Source organism: Protopterus annectens, chromosome 2.part2, assembly GCF_019279795.1.
Source record: "Protopterus annectens isolate FY-2018-M chromosome 2.part2, PAN1.0, whole genome shotgun sequence".
In the NCBI taxonomy this organism is placed as follows: Eukaryota; Metazoa; Chordata; order Ceratodontiformes; family Protopteridae; genus Protopterus; species Protopterus annectens.
The window spans coordinates 80,822,238-80,837,869 of NC_056730.1; positions in this window are offsets into that span (position 1 = coordinate 80,822,238).

Genomic DNA, 15,632 nt, shown 5'->3' on the forward strand with positions numbered 1-15,632 from the left:
CGGGGGCGACGGCTCCGAGGCCGATGTTGGAGCCAAGCTCATCTGTTCTGAAGCTCCAAGGGGGAGAATGGGGTCAGGCAAGGGTCCAATGCTACTCCCCCCTCGGAACAGATGAGAGAGCCCTTGCATCTAGATTCCTCAATAGAAGGAACAATCGAGGTAATCAGAGCCGAAGTCGGAGCTGAAGGAGAGATGGTGATTTGAGCCGACGGTTCCACTACCCGCACACCAATGAATTCCGGCTCCACTCAATGGAGTCAGAGGAGGAAAGGAAATAGAGGTGGTTGGAGCCGATACCTGTTGAGGTGGGCTGGAGAGTGATTTAGCTAGTGCCTGTGACTTAAGCAACCTACTTACTACTCTCCCCACATCATGATCCGAAAGCCTAGAGGATCGAGAGGAGTGTGAAGAATGGTGGCTATGTTCACTTTGTAATAATGGTGACCGAGGCACCAAGTGAATTGACTCTAAGGAAGAGAACCTCAGTCTTGTATGGCTCCGTGACGGCTCCAAAACATCTGATGTAGCCGACGGAGGAGTTGTCTTGTCGGTGCCAGCCAGAACCGATATACTCGGTTGTTCCAGTACAGGAGTCGGCGGTTTGGCAGATTTGGGGGATATCACTGGCTGGGAACTCCTTGCCAGTGAATCCTGAGGCTTCCATAAACCCCGAAGGATTAATTTTTTTTTATGCTCCTGCAGGAGCCCTGGACTAAAGGCTTGGCAAATAGAACAAGAGTCCTGCAGGTGAACAGCGCCCAAACAATAAACGCAACTAGTGTGCCCATCTGTCAGAGATATTTTCTGAAAGCATGAGTCACACTTTTTGAAGCCAGAAACTTTCGTATCCTTGGACATAACTCTACCACTACACACAATCCAAGTACCACAAAACAGACAGACAAAAAACCTCTACTACTAAACGAACACACAGATTTTTTTTTTTTTTACAGTAACAAAAACGAAAGGGAAGGAGAGCCTCTAAGTTAAACAGCTGTCCTAAGGGAGGGAGTGGGGAGAACTCTCTAATTTAAAAGAGTTCTTAAGAAAAAAATGGGACTGTAGAAAAAAACAACGTCCACAAACAACACCACAAAGAAGAAAACTATAAGGGGTAGTATACTACTTTTTTTTAAGTAGTTTAAGCAAATGCAATTATAGAAATATCCAAAAGTATACAAGCCTGAGCCAGAAACGACACACCTCGTAGCTGAAGTGGCAAACGAGATCTGGGTAGCTTTCACTAGGCATCATGGGATAAGGGGTAGCTTCAAGCCAGTAAACAGCTCTTGAGTTATTGAAGATGGCCGAGTCGGAGACGAGGATCGGCTCCGAACCCAAACAGCAAGAACAAAGGCGAGACAGACAACTTAACATCAGTAGTTAAACAATTTACATATCTCTTAGAACTGGTATGGGTGTTACATCACAATCCATAGGACCTTCCAGCTGATGAAGACAGGGGGGCCATGATTTACGCAATGTGCTCAAACCTCAACATGGCTGACACCACCCCAAGCAGCTGCCATTCTAATGATACAAAAAGTTTTAAAAAAGTGGTCAAATAAGCTCGAAATGGAAATTCTCAGTGAAAAGCTTCACTAATTACAAATACCCATTTCCAAATAATAAACCTATATATGTCATGTTAGTTTTAGAAACAAAAGAGCTGAGGCACTAATGTAAATGATATATATACCAAACTGTAAAAACTGTAAATAATATACTGACTAAAAAGTAACTACTGTAAATATCTAAACATTTCAACTGCCTTGAAATTACTGTTAATGTTTTTAAAGTACTATGTGCATCTATGCTGTATCGTATGGCTACTGCTACTTCTTTGATGTACTACATGTTTATTTGCTTATTTGTTTATTATAAGTATGTAACTATCTTTGACATGGCTGGCTTGGGTCAAAGCTGAAAAGGATCTGTTAACTAACTAACTGGTTAATAAAATGAAATAAATAAATACATACATACATAAATAAATAAATAAGCACATAAATGCATACATACATCAGAAAGTTGCCAGTGTTCTATTATGTATTTCTAATTTATGTTGAGTTCCCAGGTAATGGCACCCATTTACTCATGCTTGATTTCAAATTAACCATACTAACACAGTCAGCAAAGACATGGCTTGCTCATATTGTGCCTGGTGCCATTCCCATATCTACTGCCCCTCCACTCTAAGCAAAAAAGGGAAAAAACAGGCACTCCTGACGTACAGAACAACAAGTCCATTCCATTCCCCACAGTCTCCCTTCTTTCAACTGTAGCAAACTCTCACTACAAATGTTACAAGTAGCTTGCTTTAGTCATTCAAAGACAATGCATTACTGACTGGTTTTGCATTAGATCACACATGGAGCTCTGAAGCAGTAGTGGTATTCAAAAACTAAATAATGGTACTAAGGATTGAGTTCCCTGATATCTGAATGTATTTATCATTGCTGACCTTGAAAGTCCGACTTAGCAGAACCCATTTTCAGTGGAGGCTGGAGTGAACAGCTCCAGCAGATATATATAGCATACTTATAACAAAACAGCTTTAAGTGATTACACTATATTTGATGGATGTCAACACCAACATACCCAACTGAGTAGAAACATCCTCTACATCATTTAAACAACAGTAGAAAGGATATTTTATCAGCAGCTAAGGAAGCAGAATTTTAAGCAGGATTACAAGCACTTAGCAAATTAACTACATATAAAAGTATGTAAGACACAGTCCCTGTGTCTACAACTAAACACCCACCTCAGGCCACACGGCTTTGCATGTGAGAAGTCAAACAACATTATATGAGCTGTTGGATATTAACTGCCCAACAACAGGCCAAAATGGGATAAACATGAGTTATGCAATTATTTAACAGGTGAGTCCCACTAGACTAGCAGCCTCTTTTCAGGGGTGATTTGAGGTGGTATTTATGCTACTAGGTGAAATTTGGCCAAGTATTACAGGACTTCCCACATTGTTTTCCATAGGTGCCACATAGTCTTTTATATTCACCAAAGCAGTCAACCACTTATCCATAAGGCAAAATGTTCAGGAGTACAGCACTCCATAATGGTTCACTGTAGTGTTACCAGCCCAATCACCTGGAGGGGGAATAAAGCTCACAGCATTTGAATCTTCCACCACCAAAGGTGAGTGTGCAACCTGTTGAGCCACTGACACTGCTAATGCAATTTAGGACTTTCATTCCACAAATGATGAAATGGGCACAGCAACGGACATCACTGAGAGTATTTTGCTGAAATTTAATGTGAGCACTGACAAAACTGAACTGTCAGGAATAATGCCAAAGAATACAGCTGATAGTCTGACATGCACAGCCTGGCATAGACTGATTGGGACTGTAAAGTCTCAATGGAAACCATGGGTTGGTTCTTGTCTTTCAGAGCTTATTTTATTCTGGGAGTTAAAAAAATTACACATTCAGAAAAATATATAGAAATTATTGCTGGTCAAGTAATTTAATGCAGTATAACCCCACATCAGGCATGTAATTGGAACTCAAGTTTTTCATGTGATCCAAAATGTAAAGATATAAAATAATTACTTAATAAATAACACAGGATGGTACTAAGGAACAAAATGCAAAAGGAGATAAGATGTATCGCATCAATGCACAAAGAAGAATCAATGCAGGACACAGTAACTCAAAAAAAAAAAAATAAAAGCATCATGTATACATTATGTTTTGTCTTTTACTCTAAATATAATGTCACATATCTAGTCTTTGTACTCCCATTCTGAGACTGAAATACTTCCATTACATTCAGTTCTCTACCCCAATTAACAAATTCAAAATGCAATAGCTGCAGCTGTAAATGATGACAGTACAACTATTTGCTTACTTATTTATTTTTTAATGAGTTCAGAGGTAAGTACTAGGCTAGCTGCTCTTTTAGCCAATTTCCCAAAGGTGAGAATCAAACCTTGTACCTTATGTCTGTCAGGTAAGCATTTTAACCATTAGTTGTTGTAATAGTTATATTATTATATGTTATCACATGTACATCATATGAGTCCAAACCTTTTAATAAATTACACTGTCTTCCAAGCATTAACTATATATCATCTTGTTTATATACCTGCCATTCCTTACTCTGTGTTTGCTGCAGTTTAAGAATTGTGTCATCTAATTTGAGCCTTCCCTGCTCAGTTGATTTTCCAAATAAGGCATTGTACACATCCAGCCCACTGAGACAGCTGGACATCAATGCTTAGGCTAATAGTGTCATGTTCACAAGTCACACCTATCCTTTTCTATTGCTTGATGTAAACTGTAAGCCATTCATCTGAACAGTACTGTTGGGGTACTGTATTGCTCATTCAGTTGATCAAAACTTTCAAAAAGTGTGCTCAGCACTGGAGGAATACCATTCTAGAACTGATTTTGAAGGACTGTTATACAGTCCTAAAATTTATTTGTGATAGTCAGAAGCTACAGTTTCATGATCCTTACCTTCAACAGAGTAGAATAAAGAAAAATGCAAGGAGAGGCTGATCATAAGAGCATTTGATAAATTTGCACTTTTGTCTCAAGAAATAGATAGTGCCTACCACACCCAAATAAGCTTTACACTGACTAGATTCAGAGTAGGGTTGCAATCAGTGTCTTCTCAGGATCTCACTCACTTTGCTTATAGTCAACTGTCCTCTTGAGATAGCCTGCTAAAAGTTTCTGAAACTTGTTCAAAATCAGCTTGTATGCGCAACTGCAGTGAATACAGAAGACATTCAGAGAAACAGACATACACACACACACACACACACACACACACACACACACACACACACACACTCGCACGCACACACATACATACATACATACCCATGCACACTATATTTTGAAGGAATTAATGATATATTTCTAGTACTAGCACCTCTTCACTACATCCAGTATTGAATGCTGGCATCAGTTAAACCATTTTACAAGATTATAATCTCTAACTGCTATGAATAGTTTACACATAGGTAGGGTTGAAACTTTTGGACAGTTCTCACTTTCTTTAAACATTTCTTCTCCACAGCTGCATATGATTTTCTTCACTGGGTTCTGTGAGTAAGGTACATTACTGAATATTCTTTCCTTTTCGAAAAATCCGGATGAATACAACACACAGGATGTTGTTTGAGGTATCTGCCTATATGATATACTCCGATAATCATAAATATCATAAACATCTATTATATGTGTCCACTACAAGCCATGTTGAGCTTTCTGGAATGGCTTGTCAGACGTTGGTGTCGAGATAAACATATCTGGTGTGTGTGTGTTTGTGTGTGTGTGTGTGTGTGTGTGTGTGTGTGTGTGTGTGTGTGTGTGTGTGTGTGTGTGTGTGTGTGTGTGTGTGTGTGTGTGTGTGTGTGTGTGTGTGTGTGTGTGTGTGTGTGTGTGTGTGTGTGTGTGTGTGTGTGTGTGTGTGAGTGCAAATATGGCCCCCATGAAAGTAATTGCTATGGCATTCCAGTTATATCAGTCTTTCTATAATACCATCTCAATGGATACTCTTCTGATTTTTGGCAACAGAAGAAGACCATACCTGGTAAGACTACATCTTAGCAGTATCCAGAGGAATTCTACAACCATCTACTCAAAGATCAAGCATGCTACTTCTGCTATTGCTGTTTGGCATTTATTTGTCTTAATAGAAAACATAGCCATTGTTAATCTGTTCTAACATGTTACAAATGTTCCTGCTAGGATGAAGAAATAATTCACTTCTATCTGTGTAAAGAAGACCATGGTCTCCACCTCCTGCTAGGATGCATTCCATAATCTTATGAAACATTTCTAGGATATTCTTCATCCCAATGAACATTTGGGTGAATTCATATTACCTAAATGGAATAACATTTTCACTTACCTGGTGAGGTGGGGGGGGGGGGGGTGAGCATCACTGGGGCTCTTGCTTCTGACAGCAAGTGCATGGGCATCTGGGTGTGACCCATTCTCGGTCCAGTGTCAGATGGGGAGTTTGACTGATGTGGTAGACATGTCAATGAATAACACAAGTGACCTTAGGTAAGCTCAGGGAGGACACAAACCACCAGTGGTGCATTAAGGTTTTTCATTGCTGTGAGTATCAATGGTACTAACAAGTAAACCTTTGAAAGATCAGTAGTTATCAGATGCTTAACCCCATTCAGCAGTCCTGACCACATAGCATCCATCTGCTTCTGTATGACAATTTATTTACAATAGACTATTTAGAAAGGAGTACTGCCATATATATATATTTTTTTTTTGTATCAACACCACCTGAGAAGCCCACTGAGTGATGGCCTCATGAAATAACACCAGTTTCAACATCTGCTTCAGTCTAGCTGGAGACTGGACATTGGTCTTTCATGTTCACATAATGTTCGACTACTTGGGTGCTCCCTGGATTAGCAGAAATTATTTCCTGAGCTCAAATAAAATTATATGGATTTCATGAACCATCATACAGAATTGCTGCTGTGACAATACTTCCTCATCCACTAAAATGTCAATTTCAATGCTACTGAGAGATCTATGATGTGATACCCCTCTGCTTCCCCTTGTAACCCACTGTAGATACCTTGCACCAGTGTGCTGCTCTGATGGTAAGGCTTTACAAAGTTAACTTGCTACAGCTTCTTTTCTACCAGCACTGACAACTCAGTCACCTTCGTTACAACAGTGAAAACACCTTCTTGTGCTGCATGCAACATATTTTCTTTTTCAAAGAATAAAGTATCACTACCTTATATCTACTGAATACTATCAGGTTCAGTAAAAATACTGGCTGTCAACATTTACTTGACAAAGCACCCTGCTGAAAACTAACAGAGTACTTGTCCCATTTTCTGACTTAATAGATGACAAGTCACCATGTAAAGTACTTAGTAACATAGTTTACCACCAATATGTAGCTCTTTCCTGTGGCTACCCTCTGAAATGGTTCCTCAGTAACAGGTAATTATACCAAAGTAGCTTAGATTTGTCTTCCAGCTTTCCATTCATTTGGCACTACTCATACATCTTATAGTTGTTTAAGAATGCCTGGATAATTAAAAAATGCACAAACTTCCTTTTGCATACCTTTTGCACATATGGCATGAAAAGGGAATGTCATGTGCTGCACCCAGAAGTACATGATGTTAGGATCTTGGGACTACCACCTGAAGTATCATGTCACCCTCTAGACTTGCTTCAGGAGTTCATTCTTTGTACATTAACATTTTGTCCCAGTACGCAACCTTCCTTAGACAATGGGAATTGGGAGCTACTTCACTTATGTTCTATAAGTTGGAATCTAATTGATATGCCTGTCTTAATTCTTTCTCTCTATCATCCTCCCCAACTGCCAACCCACTATAAGTCTAATATTTTTTGACAACTGTCCCTTACATTAGGCTTGTTATTACCAACCATCCATTTACCGAAGTAACCTCTTTCAGAGTAAGTCCAATGCCTTTGGAACTGTAACTCAGATTCATACTTACTGCTACTACCAAGCTCTCCAGTGAAGCATTACTAGGTGGGGTCACTGATATCTCTACAGTTCTAGCACTCCTTGCCTGACTTCGCAGTAAACTCACTGCCATCAGCCAAATCAATATGGCCCACCCAAGTCACAATTATTATTTAACCTTAGTGAATGGGTGATCGGTAGATCCCAGCTTGCTCTGAGAATGAATGTTCTCCAGCAGGGTGTTAATCTACAGGTAATGCTTGCTGAAAACCAAGTCCTCTGCTTCACAGCACCATATTAAACTGCGTGGAGCTCGGAGTGAAAAAAATAACAGCCGCCATTATTTTACACTTGCTAAGCAATGCTTTTCCTGTTTAGCAAGTATAAAATAAGAAAGAAAAAAAATACTAAAAATGTGTGAGTGTGTGTGTGTGTGTGTGTGTGTGTGTGTGTGTGTGTGTGTGTGTGTGAGAGAGAGAGAGAGAAGACAGTGTATGCATGTATGAAAGTAAGAGAGAGAGGGAGAGAGATAGATCAATCAAGCAAAACAGAAAAAAAGCGTGTGTGTGTGTGTGTGTGTGTGTGTGTGTGTGTGTGTGTGTGTGTGTGTGTGTGTGTGTGTGTATGCATGCTTATGTTTCTGTCTGCGTGTGTGAGGGAATGTGTGCATGAAAGAAGAAGAGGCTGTTTATGTGTGTGTGTGTGTGTGTGTGTGTGTGTGTGTGTGTGTGTGTGTGTGTGTGTGTGTGTGTGAGTAAGAGAGAGTGAAGAGTGAGAGAGATTGAGCAATCCCCCTGTTAAGAGGTTTGCATACCTCTCAACCTCTTAGATCAAGGTATCTGGAGAAGCCAAAAATAAACAGGGGCCAAAGGATCAAAACAGGAGTATATTTTAAATGAGCTGTGTTAGCATGCATTTTCTGAAGCAGAGGTGTGTGTGTGTGTGTGTGTGTGTGTGTGTGTGTGTGTGTGTGTGTGTGTGTGTGTGTGTGTGTGTGTGTGTGTGTGTGTGTGTGTGCATATGTGTGTTTATGTTTCTGTCTGCGTGTGTGAGGGAATGTGTATATGAAAGAAGAAGAGATTATGTGTGTGTGTGTGTGTGTGTGTGTGTGTGTGTGTGTGTGTGTGTGTGTGTGTGTGTGTGTGTGTGTGTGTGTAAGAAAGAGTGAGTGAGATTGACTACTGGTAGCAGTAAAGAGGTTTTCATATCTCTGGAACTTTCTGCTGAAGAAATATGGATAAAGCCTAAAATAAAGGGGGAACAAAGGCTCAAACATAGGAACAGATTTTATAGGTTCATAGATTAGTACTAGGCTAACTGCCCTTGTGGGCCATTTTAAGCGTAGCCAATTATCCCTTGTGAGACTTAAACCATGCAGCTTGTGCTTATAAGGTAAGCACCTTAACCATTAGGCCACCTTCCCAACCCTTGCCCTTATAAAATTACAAACTTACTTAAATAAAAGGATTTGCATTAGTATGAATTTTCTGAATGAAATCAAAGTCTGAATTTCAAATGTATGTCATTATTTAATAATTGTTATCTCCCAATAAATGGTATAAAACCAAGTGTTTAGGAGTAAGGGACCAAAAAGTAAATACCCTGAAATTTTTTTAAAGTGTGATATTTTAGATATAAAATGCTTCCTCCAACATCATTAACATATACTACAGCAAGCTTGAAACCTTAGGAGGAGGAGGAAGTATTTTACATCAAAAATATATAAAAAATAATATGGTAATAAAAAATAAGTAAGTGAAACACAACCATTTTACAGACAGCCCATTCTCTAAGCACAATAATGCCCTGTCGGGTATGTATTATTGTGGAAATAATGCCCTTTCACAGGAGTAGAGGCCCTCCATCTGCAGCATCAGGCCTCAGAACACCCCTGGGCAGGCATTATTTCCACAATAGCACACACCCTGCTGGGCGTTATTGCTTGTTTAGACTGTCAAACACTAAATATTTTCATGGTAGTTCCAGCTGTAAGCAGTCCCTCATCAGAAGGCTTATATTGACACTCGATACATTACTGATCCTGGTAGATACTTTCAGCACTTGAATAAAATACAGCCACAAGCTTTTTATGCGGAATAGTAATTATGATGTATTTTTTATTTAAAATTATCCTATACACATGAAAAATAAATATGCAAACAGGTACATGCTTACAAAAGGAATACAAAGTAAATGATTAGAATGGACAGATGGGATGAATAAAAATCATTTTGGCTAAAGTAGTGCTTTTACTGCTTGTATTTAAACATTTACTGTGTCCTATATAACAGTAAGGTAAATGTCCAAAGAGTAAATGCAGAGAACTCACAGACAATGATTGTTCACTTGAGCTTTCACTCTCCCTCTTTTATCTCTCTCTGTCTGTCACAAATGCAGCCCCTTGTGCAAACCACAGAAATCAGACACAGGTTAATTAACTTCTCAAAGTCTGCACTTTCGATCTGGGGAAGTTCCAGCATTTTCAAAGGAGGTATCCTAAAGTAGTACAGCAATGAAAAAGATTTTTTTGAAATACTTTATTATACAAGTCTTACTTTATAGAGTTTAATTTGCTCTGATGTAGCTGACATGATTCAGTATGTACAGGAGGAAGGCATTTTAATCAAAATAACATTCTTATTTCTATTAAATGAAGCTGTTTTGTACATAAAGGCAGCAGTCCAATTAATTGAATACATCCTAAGGAACACTGAGTTCTGTTAATGTAAGTTAGAGGCCAGTATTCATTTTCAGCAGTTGTGCTGTGATTCTGCTGAAAGCACAGATTCATTTTGCACAGAAATCACTCTTTTTTGACATTAGTTTTCTTTCAAATGTATCTCCTTATCTTTTCTTATCTCAGGAAGACGTCCAGCTCCAGTCTCTTTTCCTGCATTTATTTCATCTCAGAAAAATAGCTGCATATTCATCAGTCTTTTAAAATATCAGTCACCATATACGCTGTTCCTTACGGCAATAAAACGTATTCACTGTTGCAATGGCGTAATATTCAAACCATTAATCACTTCAAGGACTTCTTAATAACATAAAAATCTTTAATAATAGAGTAAAGTAAGTGCTTTCGCCAACAGGCTTCTTCAGACTTTGATAAAATTACATAGAAACAAGCTCTTTAAAAGAACTATCATGATACCTGATTGGTTACAGAATTAGCAAAATTTGCGCTCAATAATTTAAAGTAAAACACACAAAACTGGTCGTGCAAATCCATATTAGTGCTTCATTTACAAGAAAACCCACACTAATGTCTAACTAAAACAATGCAGAATTACAAATCCAATGCACTATACTGTTGCATGATGAGATTAAAACGAACAGTCTTAAAATTTGAGTTCATACAACTTAAAACAATCTCATAAAATGCTGTGAGACCATTAGACTAAATAATAATAGACAATAGCTTCACAGAACTAATGGGTGCATAGCCTGTGGTCAATCGGATCACAGCCAGGATAAAAGTTCACAGCTATACTAACAATTCAGCGCTTACATCAAAGTGTAATATCTGTGTAAAATTCTTTCGCTCTAATTATCTCATGTAAAGAGCATAGCCATAAATATACACATGTAAATAACATTCATACAGGATGGTTCAATACATGGCCAAAATCAAATCTCTAAGTTTGATGAAAGACATCAGTACAAATTCTTTCACTCTACTAGTCTCATCGGAAGGACATAACTATATATATATAAAAAAGAATCACTTATGTCTGCGTATTCTCCTGTTTTTGAGGAAGGGTTTAATCTGGACCTTGTCATTGAGACCAGGTGGTTCTTCAGCTCGCCATCTAATGATCCACCTCGTCTCATACTCCAAGGTTCGGTTGACAAGGTCACCTCCTCTAAAACCTTGTATAATTTTTTGAATGACAAAGAAACTAAACTTGTGTCCTGGACCTGCTGATTTATGATGTTTGGCTAGAGCATTCACATCTGAGCCTATCCTGATCTGATAACAGTGCTCCCTTATACGTTCTTTTAATGTGCGATTCGTCTTCCCAATGTAATAGGCAGGACAGGAGCTGCACACTGCAACATAGACAATGTTACTGCTTTCACAATTTGTGTTGGTATGAAAATGATAACTACGACCTGTAATAGGGTGTTTAAACAAAGTGTCTATATTAATAAAAGGGCACTGATTGCACTTTCCACAAGGCTTTGTGTTAACCTCTAAACCTACTTCCTGTCTATTGTTGGTAACATATCTAGGTCTACATAACATGTTCTTCAAGTTTGGATGATTCTTATAGGTAACACTTGGCTTAGGGCCTAAGATATTACATAATTCTCTGTCTGAAAGCAAAATATCCCAATGTTTCTGCATAAGTCCTTTTACTTTCAAGCTAACCTGACTAAAGGTAAGAGTTGCCCTCACTTCATTTTGAGGAGGTGTAGCTACACTCTGTATATCCATCTGGTCCATAAAATATGGTCTCGCTCTGTTCAATCTCAATGATTCTACTGCAGTAATAGTTTCATTTATGTCTTTTTCACTGTAACCCCTCTCTATGAATCTCTCTTTAAGATCCTGTATTCCTGATTCAAAACATTGTTCATCTGGGTTGAGTCTGGACACTCTCATGAATTGTCCTTTTAGAACATTTTTAAAGACATAGAGTGGGTGCATACTTTGTCTGTGTAATAAACTATTCCTGTGACAGCCCTTTCTGTGTATAGATGTATTTAACATACCGTTATAAAGTCTGTTTATCTCTACATCTAAAAAGGAGATGTTAGTCCTAGAGAAACTCATGGTGAATTTCAAGAACTGTGTACTTGTGTCTAAATATGTTACAAAATTCCTAAGGGAAACTTCGTCTCCCAGCCACACAAAGAAGAGATCATCTACAAATCAACAATACATGGCCACATATTCCTTGAAGTAAACACTCTGGTATACGTACTCATCTTCCCATCTAGCCATGACTAGGTTGGCGTAGCTATTGGCACAAGACGTGCCCATAGCTACGCCATCCCTCTGGAGATATAGATCTTCTCCAAAAGCAAAAACATTGTTAGTCAGAACAGTTTCTAATAGTAAAGCAATTAAATCTACTTTTTTGATTGAGAACTGTGAGTGATCTCTTAAATATTCTGTGATGAATTTGATCCCTATGTCGTTGGGAATCACAGTAAATAAACTGGTGACATCTAGTGTCACCAGAAAAAACTGTTGGTCATCTCTTAGTTGTTGTGTGTTGGTGTATAAATCTATCAAAAATTGCTTACTATCTTTCAGTATTCGTTGATTCACATCAACTAAAGGTCTCAATAAGCTCTCAATGTAGATAGACAGGGGTTCCGTAACCCACCCTTGCCCAGCAACAATGGGTCTCATAGGTGGATTCTTGCTGTTTTTATGAATCTTAGGGAGGCCCTGGATTACCGGGATAATAGGGTCCCTAACTTTAAAAAAGTCATAAAGTTCTAAGGTGATGTCAGAAGACATAATAAGGTCATCTAAAGTATAGTAAACACTAAACACTTTATCCACTAAAGTCTCATGGTTAATTTTCAAATATGATTCATCATCATTTAACATTGAAGTCATCTTTGTGTTGTAATCTATGGTGTCCATTATAACAATCGGACCGCCTTTGTCGGCTGGTCTGTTTATATTTATTTTAGTTACGCTGGTTCCTGCCTCCACTGGTGTATTACTCTGCATTTGGATTGTTTTTATTTTTAGTCTTTTAAAATATGTTCACAATGAATTTAAATGCAGCATCACAGAAGTATTTTATAGGAACAGTCGGGGCTACTTTAAGTAGTGTGACAATGTTGTTGCTGTTATGTCTTTCGGCTTTTCCCGGTTAGGGGTCACCACAGCGGAACTCCGGTCTGCTAATGATTGGTAGTTGATTTTTACGTGCCGAGTTACCAGCCCTGATGCACAACCTTCAACAAAGTTACGCCCATTCACGCATGTCTCCACGCACAAGACGCTCTAGCTGAGAATCGAACCGGACAGCGTCTTACTGCGAGGCGACAACGCTGTAGTGTGACAATAAAATGACAAATTTAATTGGGGTTGCCCTTTTACCTAGATTGTTGAAGTTTGGAAATATTTTTATTGCTCTGAATTGCAGACATCCAAGAAATTACAAGTTTTGGTCCTGAATATCTCCCTTCAAGCTCAATCCAGTATAATGCAATGGCTGAGCCAGGACATACTGCTGAATGTTATTCCTTTGCAGCTTAAGGCAACAGTCCCTGGAATCATGTTTGCACTAGATTTTGTTATTCTAAGCTGTAATGACCCACAAAGCTGAACTTGTGCTAGGATCATGCATCAATGGGTTTCACAGTTTGTACTGAGTTTGCTCCTTTGAATCTATGATTTGCAGCATTATGTTGAACTGTGTCTGTTCAAATGCATCTTTACTGGTTGTTAGGCTATGTTTGTACAAAAGGATGCCTCCATATAAAATAGATAATACACAGTTTAACAGTGACTGGGTATGTGCCATACAAATACATTGCTAACTTTTTATCTAGGCAATTTAGGTTTAATGTTACGGAGCAGGAGGGGAATTTTGGTTTAGGGAATAAGATGAGAGTGTACCAGTTAAGGAGGGAGAGGAGAGTTTTAGGATGAGAGAGCAATCAAGGAATTTAGGTTTAAGGATCAGAGTTTTAATGTTAGGGAGTAAATGGGGAATGTAGGATTAGGAAGCAGTAGAGGAACTTTACGGTTTGATAGTGATTGAGAATTTAGGTTTACAAAGCATAAGGGGAATCTTAGGGTAGGGATCAATCAAGGAATTTAAATTTAAGGAGTTGAAAGGGAGTCTGTTGGTTAGGAATCAACCAAGGAATTTAGATTTAGAGAGATGGAATGGAGTCTATGGATAAGGGAATAATTAGGGAATTTCGATTTAGAGAGTTGGAAGGGAGTCTATGGGTTAGGGAACAATCAGGGAATTTAAATTTAGAGAATTGGAAGGGAGTCTGTGGGTAAGAGAATAATCAGGGAATTTAGATTTAGAGAGTTGGAAGGGAGTCTATGGGTAAGGGAACAATCAGAGGATTTAAGCTTTAGAGAGAAGGAGAGGTTATTACAGTCAAGAATTGTTCAAAGAATTTAGGTTTGGAGAATTAGAGAAGTATGTTAGGTTTAAATCAGGGTTGTTAGAGGGTTATGCGAGTTTGCAGGATCAGGCTGCCTGGAAGTAGAGCAGTTTCCATTTTAAAGATTTCTCAAAGCCAAAATGCAATAAAAACAGCAAAACTAGCAAAGAACTGGTGCAGAAAAAACAGGAACAAGCTGCAGAAGTATTTTCAGCTCATTTAATGGACCACTGGTACCTCGGCTTTTTGCCTTCAACAGATAAAACACAGTCCACCTGATTTACTAATCTTCCATGCAGGACTAGTCTAGTCCTGCACGGAAGCAGCCGCTTATGAGCAGGATGGCAGCATGCCATTCATAGTACTGAAGGTGCACTGGCCGAGCTCCCAGGCTTACACGGAGTGTGTATGAGTGCAGGGGGTGTGTCTGAGAGCAGAGCTCTCAGAATAAACATGCCCCTACAATGTTGAACAGCAGAAAGTGGAAATAAATGAGCGAGACCATTCATAGGTGTCCACATATCCCCACCAACAGTCCCCCTTGTGTACAACAGCAACAGGACATAAAAATTAAAAGAAGAAACCCCTGTATTGTTGTCTAAATCTCTGAGTACAGCTAACCGTAGGTGCACGGGTGTGCCTATTGCTATGGTGAAAGTAGCCTAAAAGGCTGAAGAGGATAACAAATGAAGCATCTCAGCAATAGTGTAGTGGGCAGAGTGTTTGCAAAACGAGCAGGCAGTCCCAGTTTGAGTAACAGTGCAGCACAGTCTATTTTACACAGCAAAGTATGGTATAAGCAATATTTGTATTGCAAAACCCACTAAATAACATACATTTTTATGAACTGGAGTACTGCAGGAAATGCACATGTGAAGAGTCAGTATCATAATGAATAAGGCAGCAGTAGGCTGGTGTAAGCACAGATAAGCAGTAGTAAGCATATGTAAGCACTAGTAAGTGTGTGCAAGTGCGTTTGCGTAGGGGTAAGCACTGCCGACACAGATTAAGCAAAGGAGAAGTAACTGGGTGTAAGAAACTTTGATTAGAAGTTAGCAGCGCTTACCTCCATG